Source organism: Salmo salar, chromosome 06 (genome assembly GCF_965601325.2).
Source record: "Salmo salar chromosome 06, fSalSal1, whole genome shotgun sequence".
Taxonomy (NCBI): Eukaryota; Metazoa; Chordata; class Actinopteri; order Salmoniformes; family Salmonidae; genus Salmo; species Salmo salar.
This window is the reverse complement of record NC_138296.1, coordinates 21,758,646-21,771,240: the sequence shown is the minus strand read 5'-3', so window position 1 is coordinate 21,771,240 and position 12,595 is coordinate 21,758,646. Positions and strand designations below refer to the sequence as shown.

Below are 12,595 nucleotides of genomic sequence, written 5' to 3'. Positions count from 1 at the left end.
TGGTAGGTCTGTGTGAGGTAGAGAGGTAGACGTAGGTAGGTATGTGTAAGGTAGAGGTAGGTAGGTGTGTGTGTGAGGTAGAGGAAAGTAGGTCTGTGTGAGTTAGAGGTAGGTAGGTCGGTGTGAGGTATGGGTTGGTAGGTCTGTGTGAGGTTAAGGTAGGTGTGAGGTAGAGGTAGGTAGGTGTGTGTGAGGTAGAGGTAGGTAGGTCTGTGTGAGGTAGAGGTAGGTAGGTCTGTGTGAGGTAGAGGTAGGTAGGTCTGTGTGAGTTAGAGGTAGGTAGGTCTGTGTGAGGTAGAGGTAAGTAGGTCTGTCTGAGGTATGGGTAGGTAGGTCTTTGTGAGGTATGGCTAGGTCAGTCTGTGTGAGGTAGAGGTAGGTAGGTCTGTGTGAGGTACTGGGTAGGTAGGTCTGTGTTAAGTAGAGGTAGGAAGGTCTGTGTGAGGTATGGGTAGGTAGGTGTGTGTGAGGTAGAGGTAGTTAGAACTGTGTCAGGTAGAGGTAGGTAGGTGTGCGTGAGGTAGAGGCAGGTAGGTCTGTGTGAGGTAGAGATAAGTAGGTCTGTGTGAGGTAGAGGTAGGTAGGTCTACGTGAGGTAGAGGTAGGTAGGTGTGTGTGAGGTAGAGGTAAGTAGGAGTGTGTGAGGTAGAGGCAGGTAGGTCTGTGTGAGTTAGAGTTAGGTAGGTCGTGTGAGGTAGAGGTAGGTAGTTCTGTGTGAGGTAGATGTAGGTAGGTCTGTGTGAGGTAGAGATAGGTGTGAGGTAGAGGTAGATAGGTGTGTGGGAGGTAGAGGTAGGTAGGTCTGTGTGAGGTAGAGGTAAGAAGGTATGTGTGAGGTAGAGGTAGGAAGGTATGTGTGGGATAGAGGTAGGAAGGTATGTGTGGGATAGAGGTAGGAAGGTATGTGTGAGGTAGAGGTAGGAAGGTATGTGTGAGGTAGAGGTAGGAAGGTATGTTTGAGGTAGAGATAGGAAGGTATGTTTGAGGTAGATGTCGGTAGGTCTGTGTGAGGTAGAGGTAGGAGGGTATGTGTGAGGTAGAGGTCGGTAGGTCTGTGTGAGGTAGAGGTAGGAAGGTTTGTGTGAGGTAGAGGTCGGTAGGTCTGTGTGAGGTAGAGGTCGGTAGGTCTGTGTGAGGTAGAGGTAGGAAGGTATGTGTGAGGTAGAGGTAGGAAGGTATGTGTGGGGTAGGTGGTAGGAAGGTATGTGTGAGGTAGGTAGGACACATATTGCTCTCTATCTCTGTGTAACAGAGGACGTGGCTCTTGATTCGTTGAATTAGGTGTGCTACTACAGTAACTCTCAGATGTTCACTTCTCCTCTCAGTAGAGAGGGATGATGTTCACTTCTCCTCTCAGTAGAGAGGGATGATGTTCACTTCTCCTCTCAGTAGAGAGGGATGATGTTCACTTCTCCTCTCAGTAGAGAGGGATGATGTTCACTTCTCCTCTCAGTAGAGAGGGATGATGTTCACTTCCCCTCTCAGTAGAGAGGGATGATGTTCACTTCTCCTCTCAGTAGAGAGGGATGATGTTAATCTCCTCTCAGTAGAGAGGGATGATGTTCACTTCCCCTCTCAGTAGAGAGGGATGATGTTCACTTCGCCTCTCAGTAGAGAGGGATGATGTTCATCTCCTCTCAGTAGAGAGGGATGATGTTCACTTCCCCTCTCAGTAGAGAGGGATGATGTTCACTTCTTCTCTCAGTAGAGAGGGATGATGTTCACCTCCTCTCAGTAGAGAGGGATGATGTTCACTTCTCCTCTCAGTAGAGAGGGATGATGTTCACTTCTCCTCTCAGTAGAGAGGGATGATGTTCACTTCTCCTCTCAGTAGAGAGGGATGATGCTCACTTCTCCTCTCAGTAGAGAGGGATGATGCTCACTTCTCCTCTCAGAAGAGAGGGATGATTTTTCCTTCCCAAAAAAGAGGAATGATTTTCTTGTCTCTCTCTCGTCTTTCCAATGAGAACTGGCTGGGGGTACTCATAGAGAGGTTTGGTTAACACTGCTTTTATTAACCCTTATTTTACCAGGTAAGGTGACTGAGAATGACCTGGGGAGTTGTAGGGGAGTGGAGAGGGGAGGAATGAATAAGCCAATGGGAAACTTACATCCACCTCTCCTTGGTCAATCACATAGAAGTTGTCTCCTTCGTCACCTGTAGAGGAGAGAGTAAGAGAAGTGTGAGAGAACATGAGAGAGAGAGAGAGAGAGAGAGAGAGAGAGAGAGAGAGAGAGAGCTCAGCAAATATCTGGGGCTTAACCAATGATGTTTCAAGCCTGTGTCATTAACCCCTCCCCCTCGTGTATTTCTCCATGGTGGATTGATGGATTTGAACCCCCCTCATTCAGAAAAGAAAAAGAAATGTCTGGGCAAACAGTTCAGTGTATTAAGAGCTCAGGACCATTTGTAAAGCGCTTCTGTCCTCCCCACCATCTACACCGTTCATAATGGCTGGATGATACTGTAAATATGAGTCCTTTGATTGGTTCATGATTTTGTTTATTTGAATTCTTTCTTTTGAAGCAGTGCTGGTGTCAGCTTGGTTGGTGAGGTCCAACACCAGCTGACTGAGAGGGCTCGTTTCTGGGCTCAGCTCTTGGGTTTGGAGTGCTTTAAATTGCAGACTTGAATTTGGACTTGAATTTAGATGTAGCCAAAATTTGTATGATCTTTTCTGTATTTTCATTATTACTGGAAAGCGGCCCAATTCTGCCCTACATGCATTAGTTGGTGTATTTCTCTGGACTTGTAGGATTTTCCGACAGAATTCTGCATGTAGGGCTTCAATTGGATGTTTGTCCCACATTTTAAAGTCCAGTTTATTGAGTGGCCCCCAAACCTCACTTCCGTAAAGAGCTATTGGTAGGATTACACTGTCAAATATTTTGGTCCAAATTCTAATTGGGATGTTGATTTTGAATAATTTCATTTTTATTGCATACAATACTCTGCGGGCTTTTTCTTTGAGTGCATTCACTGCCATATTAAAGTTTCCCGATGCAGATATGGTCAGACCAAGGTAGGTGTAATTTTTAGTGTGTTCAATGATGGTGTTGTTCAGGGTGAATTTATATTTGTGTTTCTGACATCTGTTTTTCTTTTGGAAAATCATGATTACTGCCAGTGCCCAATTATGGCAATATTGCTCTAGAATATGAATGTTCTGTTGAAGACTTTCTTTGGTTGGTGATAGAAGTACCAAGTCATCAGCATATAGCAGGTATTTCACCTCTGTGTCAAATAGTGTGAGTCCTGGGGCTGGAGAATGGTCCAACATGTCTGCTAATTCATTGATATAAATGTTGAAAAGGTTTGGACTCAAACTGCAGCCTTGTCTCACACCTCGACATTGTGAAAATAATTCTGTTCTTTGGTTTTTGATTTTTATTGCACATTTATTTTCTGTGTACATACATTTTATTAAGTCATACACCTTACCACCAAGCCCACTTTGGAGAATTTTGTAGAATAGCCCTTCATGCCAAATAGAATCAAATGCTTTTTTAAAGTCAATAAAGCAAGCAAAGATTTTGCCCTCTTTTTTTGGTGGATGTGTTTATTAATTAGTGTGTGTAAGGTGTATATATGGTCAGTAGTGCGATGGTTAGGGAGAGAAAGCCAATTTGACATTTACTTATTAGATTTTTTTCTTGAAGAAAGGTTGGAATTCTTGAATTCAAAATGCTACAGAAAACCTTTCCCAATTTACTGTTTACGCAAATTCCCCTGTAATTATTGGGGTCTGATTTGTCTCCACTTTTGTGGATTGGGGAGATGAGCCCCTGGTTCCAGACATCAGGGAAGCAGCCAGAAGTTAAAACCATGTTGAACAATTTAAGCACAGCATTTTGCAACTCAGGTGTGCTGTTTTTCAGCATTTCATTTCTGATGTTGTCTAGACCACAAGCCTTCTTTGATTTAATAGATTTGAGCTTTTCATTTAGTTCTTGTTGGGTTATTGGGTAATCTAATGGATTTTGGTTGTTTTTAATGACTGATTCAAGGATGTTCAATTTTTCTTTAATTTCTAATTGGTTCTGTTGTAAGTCTTTTTGTGGGATGTTTTTGTATAGATTATCAAAATACGTTTTCCAAAATCCTACATCTTGTATGGCTAATTCTTGTGGCTTTGTGCTTAAATTGTGCCACATGTCCCAGAACTGATTTTGGTCAATTGCGTTTTCAATTTCATCAAGTGTCTTGTTGGTATAATTCAATTTCTTGCGTTTCAGTGTTTGTTTATACTGTTTCAGAGATTCAAAGTATTCATATCGTAGCACTGGGTTGTTTTGCTGCTTATGTTTTTCATTTGACATTTGTCTTAGGTGTTTTCTAATTGTTTTACATTCATTATCAAAACATTTATCAGAAACATTTTGTTTTTGATGTTGCATTTCTTTGGTTTTCTCAAATTTGCTTTCGATGCTGCTTTTTGGAATATGCAGTTGATGTTTTGAGTAGCCAAATTGACACCATCTTTATTGTTTTGGTATTGTGAGTTATTGAAAAACTGTATAGAGTTCATCATTTCATTTGAGTTCAACATTTCAATGAATCTCTCTGCACTGTTTGGAGCCCATCTGTACGACGGGTTTATGTTGTAGAGTTTATTGGGCTGTTTTTTTGAATGAGTATTGTCGGTTAATTTCTTCAGAAACACGTTGATCTGACAATGGTGTCTGTGGTCTGACAGTGAATGCACTAATGGAGGAGGGGTCGATGTCAGTGATGGCATAATCGACTCTCTCTCTCTCAGACAGGGGCTATACCCATCTGTCTCTCTCTCTCTCTCTCTCTCACAGACAGGGGCTATACCCATCTGTCTCTCTCTCTCAGAAAGGGGCTATACCCATCTGTCTGTCTGTCTCTCTCTCTCAGACAGGGGCTATACCCGTCTCCCTCTCTCTCTCTCTCTCTCTCTCTCTCTCTCTCTCTCTCTCTCTCTCTCTCTCTCTCTCTCTCTCTCTCTCTCTCTCTCTCTCTCTCTCTCTCTCTCTCTCTCTCTCTTCTCTCTCTTCTCTCTCTTCTCTCTCTTCTCTCTCAGAAAGGGGCTATACCCATCTGCCTCTCTATTCTTTCCAAGGTATTTAAACGGAAGGCCTCTAACAGCGTTAGGGCAACAACCTGCCTCGGCCTAGAGGGTTACACGTGTGTGCATGGTGGGGGAGAGACAGTGAGTGTGTGTGTGTGCCTATGTGTGTGTATGCAACCAATAGAATTTGACTTGTGTGTGACTGTGCGTGTGTGTGTCAGAGTGTCTGTCCTTGTTCGAGTGAACGCATGTGTGTGTGTGTGTGTGTGTGTGTGTGTGTGTGTGTGTGTGTGTGTGTGTGTGTGTGTGTGTGTGTGTGTGTGTGTCTGGAAGTGTTTGTGGGGGTGGACAAAGTGTGTTTATGTCTGTCTGTCTGTCCGTCCGGTGTGTGTGTGTGTGTGTGTGTGTGTGTGTGTGTGTGTGTGTGTGTGTGTGTGTGTGTGTGTGTGTGTGTGTGTGTGTGTGTGTGTGTGTGTGTGTGAGTGATTGAGGAGTTGAAAGGCTGGAGGATCCCATGCTGAGGGTTCACAGGAGTTCATACAGCTAATTAATACTGTGTGTAGAGGCTAGAGTTGTTCATCACACACATTTATCACTGGAGAGGGGAGAGAGGTTCGGGACTGTCCTCTCTGTCCCCTCCATCCAACCTGCTTCAACCTGGCCGGCCTTCCTCAGCTCCCTCTCTCCCTCTTTCATCTCATCTCTCTCTGTCTTTCTGTCATTCCCTCATTCTCTCACTCCATCTCTCTATTCTCTCCACTCTTCCTGTCTTTTATCACCTTGGCTGTGAAGTCTTTGTTTTTCCTTCTAGCAGAACCCTGAGCCCCAAGATCGCAGGCAAATATTTGACAGAGACACACACAAAATTGAGCGCAAACACACACACGCATTCATGCACATGTCCGCACACACACACACACACACACACACACACACACACACACACACACACACACACACACACACACACACACACACACACACACACACACACACACACACACACACACACACACACACACACACACACACACACATTCAGGTCGATGCACTCCAACACACACAGTAAAAAATACCTTGTTTCAAAATAGGGGAAGTGTAACAAGCATTGCTGCCAATGTTCTTTGACTGTCTTCAAAAGGACTACATCCCCAGGCTCACGTTTGACTGTCTTCAAAAGGACTACATCCCCAGGCTCACGTTTGACTGTCTTCAAAAGGACTACATCCCCAGGCTCACGTTTGACTGTCTTCAAAAGGACTACATCCCCAGGCTCACGTTTGACTGTCTTCAAAAGGACTACATCCCCAGGCTCACGTTTGACTGTCTTCAAAAGGACTACATCCCCAGGCTCACGTTTGACTGTCTTCAAAAGGACTACATCCCCAGGCTCACGTTTGCTTTGTGTCACCTGGCTGGAATGCTAAATGTACACCAACGACTGAGGAATTCCAGTAGTCTTTTTACAGCAAACAAACTGTTACTGTGAGGTTCTATTGACTCTTTTGACATACTGTGTAGGTCTGTAATTTTACCGATATAGGATCTTACTTTGAGCCAATTTTCTACAGCAGGAAAATGATCCTCCAGCAACAAGAAACGTGAATTATTACATGGTTTATAATTAATGGACCTTTTGGTTGGGGTTGACACATTTTTCGTTAGGGAAAATCAAATCGGAAATTTCAATGTAGGAAATGACAAACTTCAGAAGCCATTTTAAACCTCAAATACACTTTTACATTTCCTGCATTGCAGGGATGTTCTTCTGCAACAGGGTAATCAAATTAAGATTCTTCATCTGTACTTTTTACTTAAATACTGTAGTAGAATTCAAGTCTTAAGATCTGCCTGAGCCTCTTCTCTGACATGGTGTGTTCTGCTGTTGTGTGAGAGCTGGGGTCATTTGAGGGCATTTTCAACCTCAAATTACAGCAGATAGAAAGTGTTTGTGAAACTAGCCTAGACGTGAACATTAGAAGGTGCCTTCATTATGCACATGGCCAGACACAGATTCCTTGGTAACACAGACAGGGGTTGATCCTACATTTGAAATGCAGCAGATTAAGATGAGCTAGGCCACCAGTTAGGCTAGGCCACCGTGTTACATCAGGATAACAGTTTAGTCATACCTGGATAGTCCATTATATACACTGACTGTACAAAACATTAAGAACACCTTCCTAACATTGAGATGCACCTCATTTTGCTCTCAGAACAGCCTCAATTTGTCGGGGCATAGACTCTACAAGGTGTTGAAAGTGTTCCACAGGGATGCTGGCCCATGTTGACTCCAATGCTTCCCACGGTTGTGTCAAGTTGGCTGGATGTCATTTGGGTGGTGGATCATTCTTGATACACATGAGAAACTGTTGAGTGTGAAAAACCCAGCAGCGTTGCAGTTCTTGACACACTCAAACTGGTGTGCCTGGTACCTACTATCATACCCTGTTCAAAGGCACTTCAATCTTTTGTCTTGCCCATTCACCCTCTGAATGGTACACATACACAATCCATGTCTCAATTGTCTCAAAGCTTAGCAATCCTTCTCTAACCCATCTCCTCCCCTTCATCTACACTGATTGAAGTGGAATTAACAAGTGACATCAATAAGGGATCATAGCTTTCACCTGGATTCACCTGGTCAGTTTATGTCATGGAAAGAGCAGGTGTTCTTAATGTCCTGTACACTCAGTTTTTATACTGTATATATATATACACTACAGACTACTGATGTCACTGTTCACTGTCTGGACTCTGCTGCAGCTCCTGGCTGTTTACACCAAAGATATCTATGGTTTAACAGTATATATATATATATATATATATACTGTTAAACCATAGATATATACTGTTAAACCATAGATATCTTTGGTGTAAACAGCCAGGAGCTGCAGCAGAGTCCAGACAGTGAACAGTGACATCAGTAGTCTGTAGTGTATACTGTAGTAATGTACTGTAGTAATGTACTGTAGTAATGTACTGTAGCTATATCACACAGCAGCTGGGAAGCTCTCTCTCTCTCCCTCTGTCTCCCTTCCCCACTGCCTCTCTCTCTCTCCCTCTGTCTCCCTTCCCCACTGCCTCTCTCTCTCTCCCTCTGTCTCCCTTCCCCACTGCCTCTCTCTCTCTCCCTCTGTCTCCCTTCCCCACTGCCTCTCTCTCTCTCCCTCTGTCTCCCTTCCCCACTGTCTCTCTCTCTCTCCCTCTGTCTCCCTTCCCCACTCTCTCTCTCTCTCTCTCTCTCTCTCTCTCTCTCTCTCCCTCTTACTCCCTTCCCCCTTGTCTCCCTTCCCCACTGCCTCTCTCTCTCTCCCTCTGTCTCCCTTCCCCACTCTCTCTCTCTCTCTCTCTCTCTCCCTCTTACTCCCTTCCCCACTGCCTCGCTCTCTCTCTCTCCCTTCCCCACTGCCTCTCTCTCTCTCTCCCTCTGTCTCCCTTCCCTTCCCCACTGCCTCTCTCTCTCTCTCCCTCTGTCTCCCTTCCCCACTGCCTCTCTCTCTCTCCCTCTGTCTCCTTTCCCCACTGCCTCTCTCTCTCTCCCCCCTCTCTCTCTCTCTTCACCCACCTCCTAGTTATCACCAAATTAGGACAGATACTGTACAGTCCACCACAGGACCACTGTCTGGGGGAAGCAGGCATGGAGATTGAGAGAGGGTGTGTACATGCCTATATGTGTGCCTATTGCCTCAATCTACTCTATACTGTGTGTTTGTGCCTGTCTCTGTGTGTGTGAGAGCTTACAGTAAGTGTGTGGCTACGTGTGTTTGTTTGTCTGTGAGTCTGTGTTCGATAGGGATCCCCCCCCCCCCCCCCCAACAAATATGTCTGGACCAGATTGGCTCTGTTTAGCTTGAAAGGCTATGGGATGTCTAGACTGAGACCTTGGACTGCTGCGGTTAGACTGGGTCGTTACTAGCTGGCACAGCCACAAGGTCATAAACCCTGCCTATTTCTAAAAGGTATCTTCTTAAAATCTGATTTTAAACCTAACCCTAACCTTAATCACACTGCTAACCTTATGCCAAACACTAACCTTAAATTAAGACAAGAAAGCACATTTTTGTTTTCATGAATTTGACCGATATAGGCAATTCTGACTTTGTGGCTGTGGTAACTAGTGACAACTGTCAGACTTGGAGGAAGTCACACTGACATCTGGTAGAAAGAGAGGGAGTACAGTCAGTACTGCATGTCTGCAGGAGTACTACAGTCTGTGTGTGTGTGTGTGTGTGTGTGTGTGTGTGTGTGTGTGTGTGTGGTAATACTACAGTTCAGTTTCAGTATGTACAGTAGGTCTACTATGTGTTCTGTACATGTGTGTATTACAGAGTTAACACATTATACATTATGTTCACAAACCTTGCTGAATAACTGTCTCTCCCGCAATGTGCATGACAGGGAACATGGCATCAAATATGTCACTATGAGAAAGAGAGAGAGAGGGAGAGAAAACAGGGGTTAGTATTGCTATTTGTCCGTCACACACACGCACGCACGCACGCACGCACGCACGCACACTCACACACACACACACACACACACACACACACACACACACACACACACACACACACACACACACACACACATCCCTCAACATAGAAGTGTTTTTCACCAGCGATGTGTGACATTAGAGAAAGAGCAGTCTTCAACACAACCGTTAGTGCTCTCATCTCAGTCCTTTATGAAGGGGATCAGGCTGCAAACAAACACGGTAGCCAAAGACACACACACACACACACAGCCCAGAGAACTCTGCATGACCCGGGGACACACACAGCACCTCAGCCCCAGCCCAACCACTTCCAATACACACCTGGACAAGCAGACCGCTAACCCTTCATCATCATCACCACCAGCTCCCACAATCCATCTGGAGCTCTGTCATCAACTCTACACTGTCCAACACACACATCCTGAGTCCACCACATACAGTAAAAACAGGCATGCAGTCACTCAGAAATGCAAATGATTCTTTTTGAAATACTGTAGCTGCCTACCACCCAGACACAACTGTAATGTTGACAGGTGGAGGGGGGCAGAGAGAGGATCATACTGTACAACTAAACTGGCTGTTTAGGACCACCAGCCCTCCTCCACCACCTCCTCCACCCCCCAGTGGTCTGTCCTGTTTAGGACCACCAGCCCTCCTCCACCACCACCAGCCCTCCTCCACCTCCTCCACCCCCAGTGGTCTGTCCTGTTTAGGACCACCAGCCCTCCTCCACCACCACCAGCCCTCCTCCTCCACCACCACCAGCCCTCCACCACCTCCTCCACCCCCCAGTGGTCTGTCCTGTTTAGGACCACCAGCCCTCCTCCACCACCACCACCACCACCACCACCACCATCCCTCCTCCACCTCCTCCACCCCCCAGTGGTCTGTCCTGTTTAGGACCACCAGCCCTCCTCCTCCACCTCCTCCACCCCCCAGTGGTCTGTCCTGTTTAGGACCACCAGCCCTCCTCCACCACCACCACCAGCCCTCCTCCACCCCCCAGTGGTCTGTCCTGTTTAGGACCACCAGCCCTCCTCCACCACCACCACCAGCCCTCCTCCACCTCCTCCACCCCCCAGTGGTCTGTCCTGTTTAGGACCACCAGCCCTCCTCCACCACCACCACCAGCCCTCCTCCACCTCCTCACCCCCCAGTGGTCTGTCCTGGCTTGTGTCACTACCAAGTCACTACCCCTCTGTTGAGAGCCCTGTTGTGGGATAGGCCTAATAGGTCTGCGTGGGTGTTGTGGCTTGTTCTGCTTGTTGTGCACCACTCCATCAAAGGAGCAGCTGAAACTACTGACTGTCTAAAAGAGTGGCTGAACAAAACTAAAAAACCTGTTTGTTGCAGCTGGTACATTTTAAAAGTGTATGTGTGTGTGTGTGTCTGTGTTCAGAGCCACATGAGGAAACTGAGGAGTGACTCTGCAGCACCAGCCTGGTATCATAGACTAGACGTAACATAGTAAAGGTAAATCCTGGGCACTTAATTCAGTATGATATGTTATGTTTGATATGGTTACAGGAGACAGAAGGTTACTTAATCCTTTACACTCATGGGAATTGGCCTATATGCATAGGGCTTAATTGAAATGTTTCTTAAAGAAGAAAAATGAAAAGCATATGCTATGCATAATCATGGTAGCAATGAAAAGGGAACCGTTCTGAGATTATGGGAAAATGATTAGACTTAAGGTCTAAGGCACTTCATCTCTAGAGGCGTCACTACAGACCCTGCAGTGCTAGAGGCATCACTACAGACCCTGGTTCGATTCCAGGCTGTATCACAATCGGCCATGATTGGGAGTCCCATTTGGCGGCACACAATTGGCTCAGTGTCATCCGGTTTAGGGTTTGGCCGGGGTAGGCCGTCATTGTTATTAAGAATTTGTTCTTAACTGACTTGCCTAGTTAAATAAAGGTTGAATAAAGGTTAAATAAAAAAATAAAAGGTGAGGACACAACAGTTCACCTGACAAGACTGAATACAAACATTACACTGTTGTGTTGATTTTATGTGCATTTTACATTTACTGTGCTTTTCGCCGCAGTTTTTGATAACGAAATCTGAAAATAGTCTGGATACTGTACATTCATTAACATGATACAAATATTCCTGGAAAATGTGGTGTAGGTGCAACATAAGACAAACAAATGACAAGTGTTTGAGTGAGAGGACTAACTGGTGTCTCCAAGTGGACACACACCTCTACAAAGTGTGCACAGTTCCTGTTGGAGCTAGGAACACAAGCATTTCGCTACACCCCCAATAACAGCTGCTAAATATGTTTATGCAACCAATATCAGTTAATTTGAGGAAATACAGCAAGAACACTTGTAGTTGTTTTGTTTGGAAAACAACCCTGAATCCCCGCCATCACACAATTACTGTTGTTGTTAATGGAATCAAAAAATGGTCCATTATAAATCACAATCTAGGTCAGGTGGGTATCATCTGAAAGCCGGCTCTAATGCCAACACGAGTAACTAAGTCATAAAATACGATATTACAGTTAGGATTTCACAATGCAATTCAGGGAAACAGATCATCATTTTGGTGAGCATAGAAAGGAGTCATGAGTGCATTCAGGTGGGTGTGCTGTTGTGAATGTTCAGAACGTCTGTCAGTCAAAGCCCATACAGTACTGTGAAGCACAGAGCCTGAGCTCTGATGTCATGTTTAGCATGTTACTGTACAGCTACTGTGTTCCAATGTAGGCATTTATCAGTGCCCAAATCTGACATATCAACCCGTATACGGGTATGAGTGTAAAAGGCCACGGCAAAAAATGAAAGGAGGGTGATTGGTTGGAGTGGAGGGGTAGGTGTATAACATGAACGTTTAACAACACAAAGGTTGCATGTTTGAATCTCATCACGGAGAATTTTAGGCAGGTAGCCTAGTGGTTAGAGACAGGTAGCCTAGTGGTTAGAGACAGGTAGCCTAGTGGTTAGAGACAGGTAGCCTAGTGGTTAGAGACAGGTAGTCTAGTGGTTAGAGACAGGTAGCCTAGTGGTTAGAGACAGGTAGCCTAGTGGTTAGAGACAGGTAGCCTAGT

The 12,595-nt window shown here is 45.2% G+C and overlaps 1 long non-coding RNA gene across 2 annotated transcripts in view; it reads right to left on the bottom strand.

Annotated features, from left to right (window-relative positions):
* LOC106606484 (cAMP-dependent protein kinase type I-beta regulatory subunit) overlaps positions 1-12,595 on the bottom strand; it is a 228,044-nt gene that overhangs the window by 81,132 nt on the left and 134,317 nt on the right. For both annotated transcript variants that reach the window (XR_006770161.2, XR_006770162.2), the window contains 2 exons: positions 9,399-9,460; positions 2,112-2,158 (listed from right to left, as the gene is read on the bottom strand). This is a non-coding gene — a long non-coding RNA (cAMP-dependent protein kinase type I-beta regulatory subunit). The remainder of the gene's footprint in view (positions 1-2,111; positions 2,159-9,398; positions 9,461-12,595) is intronic.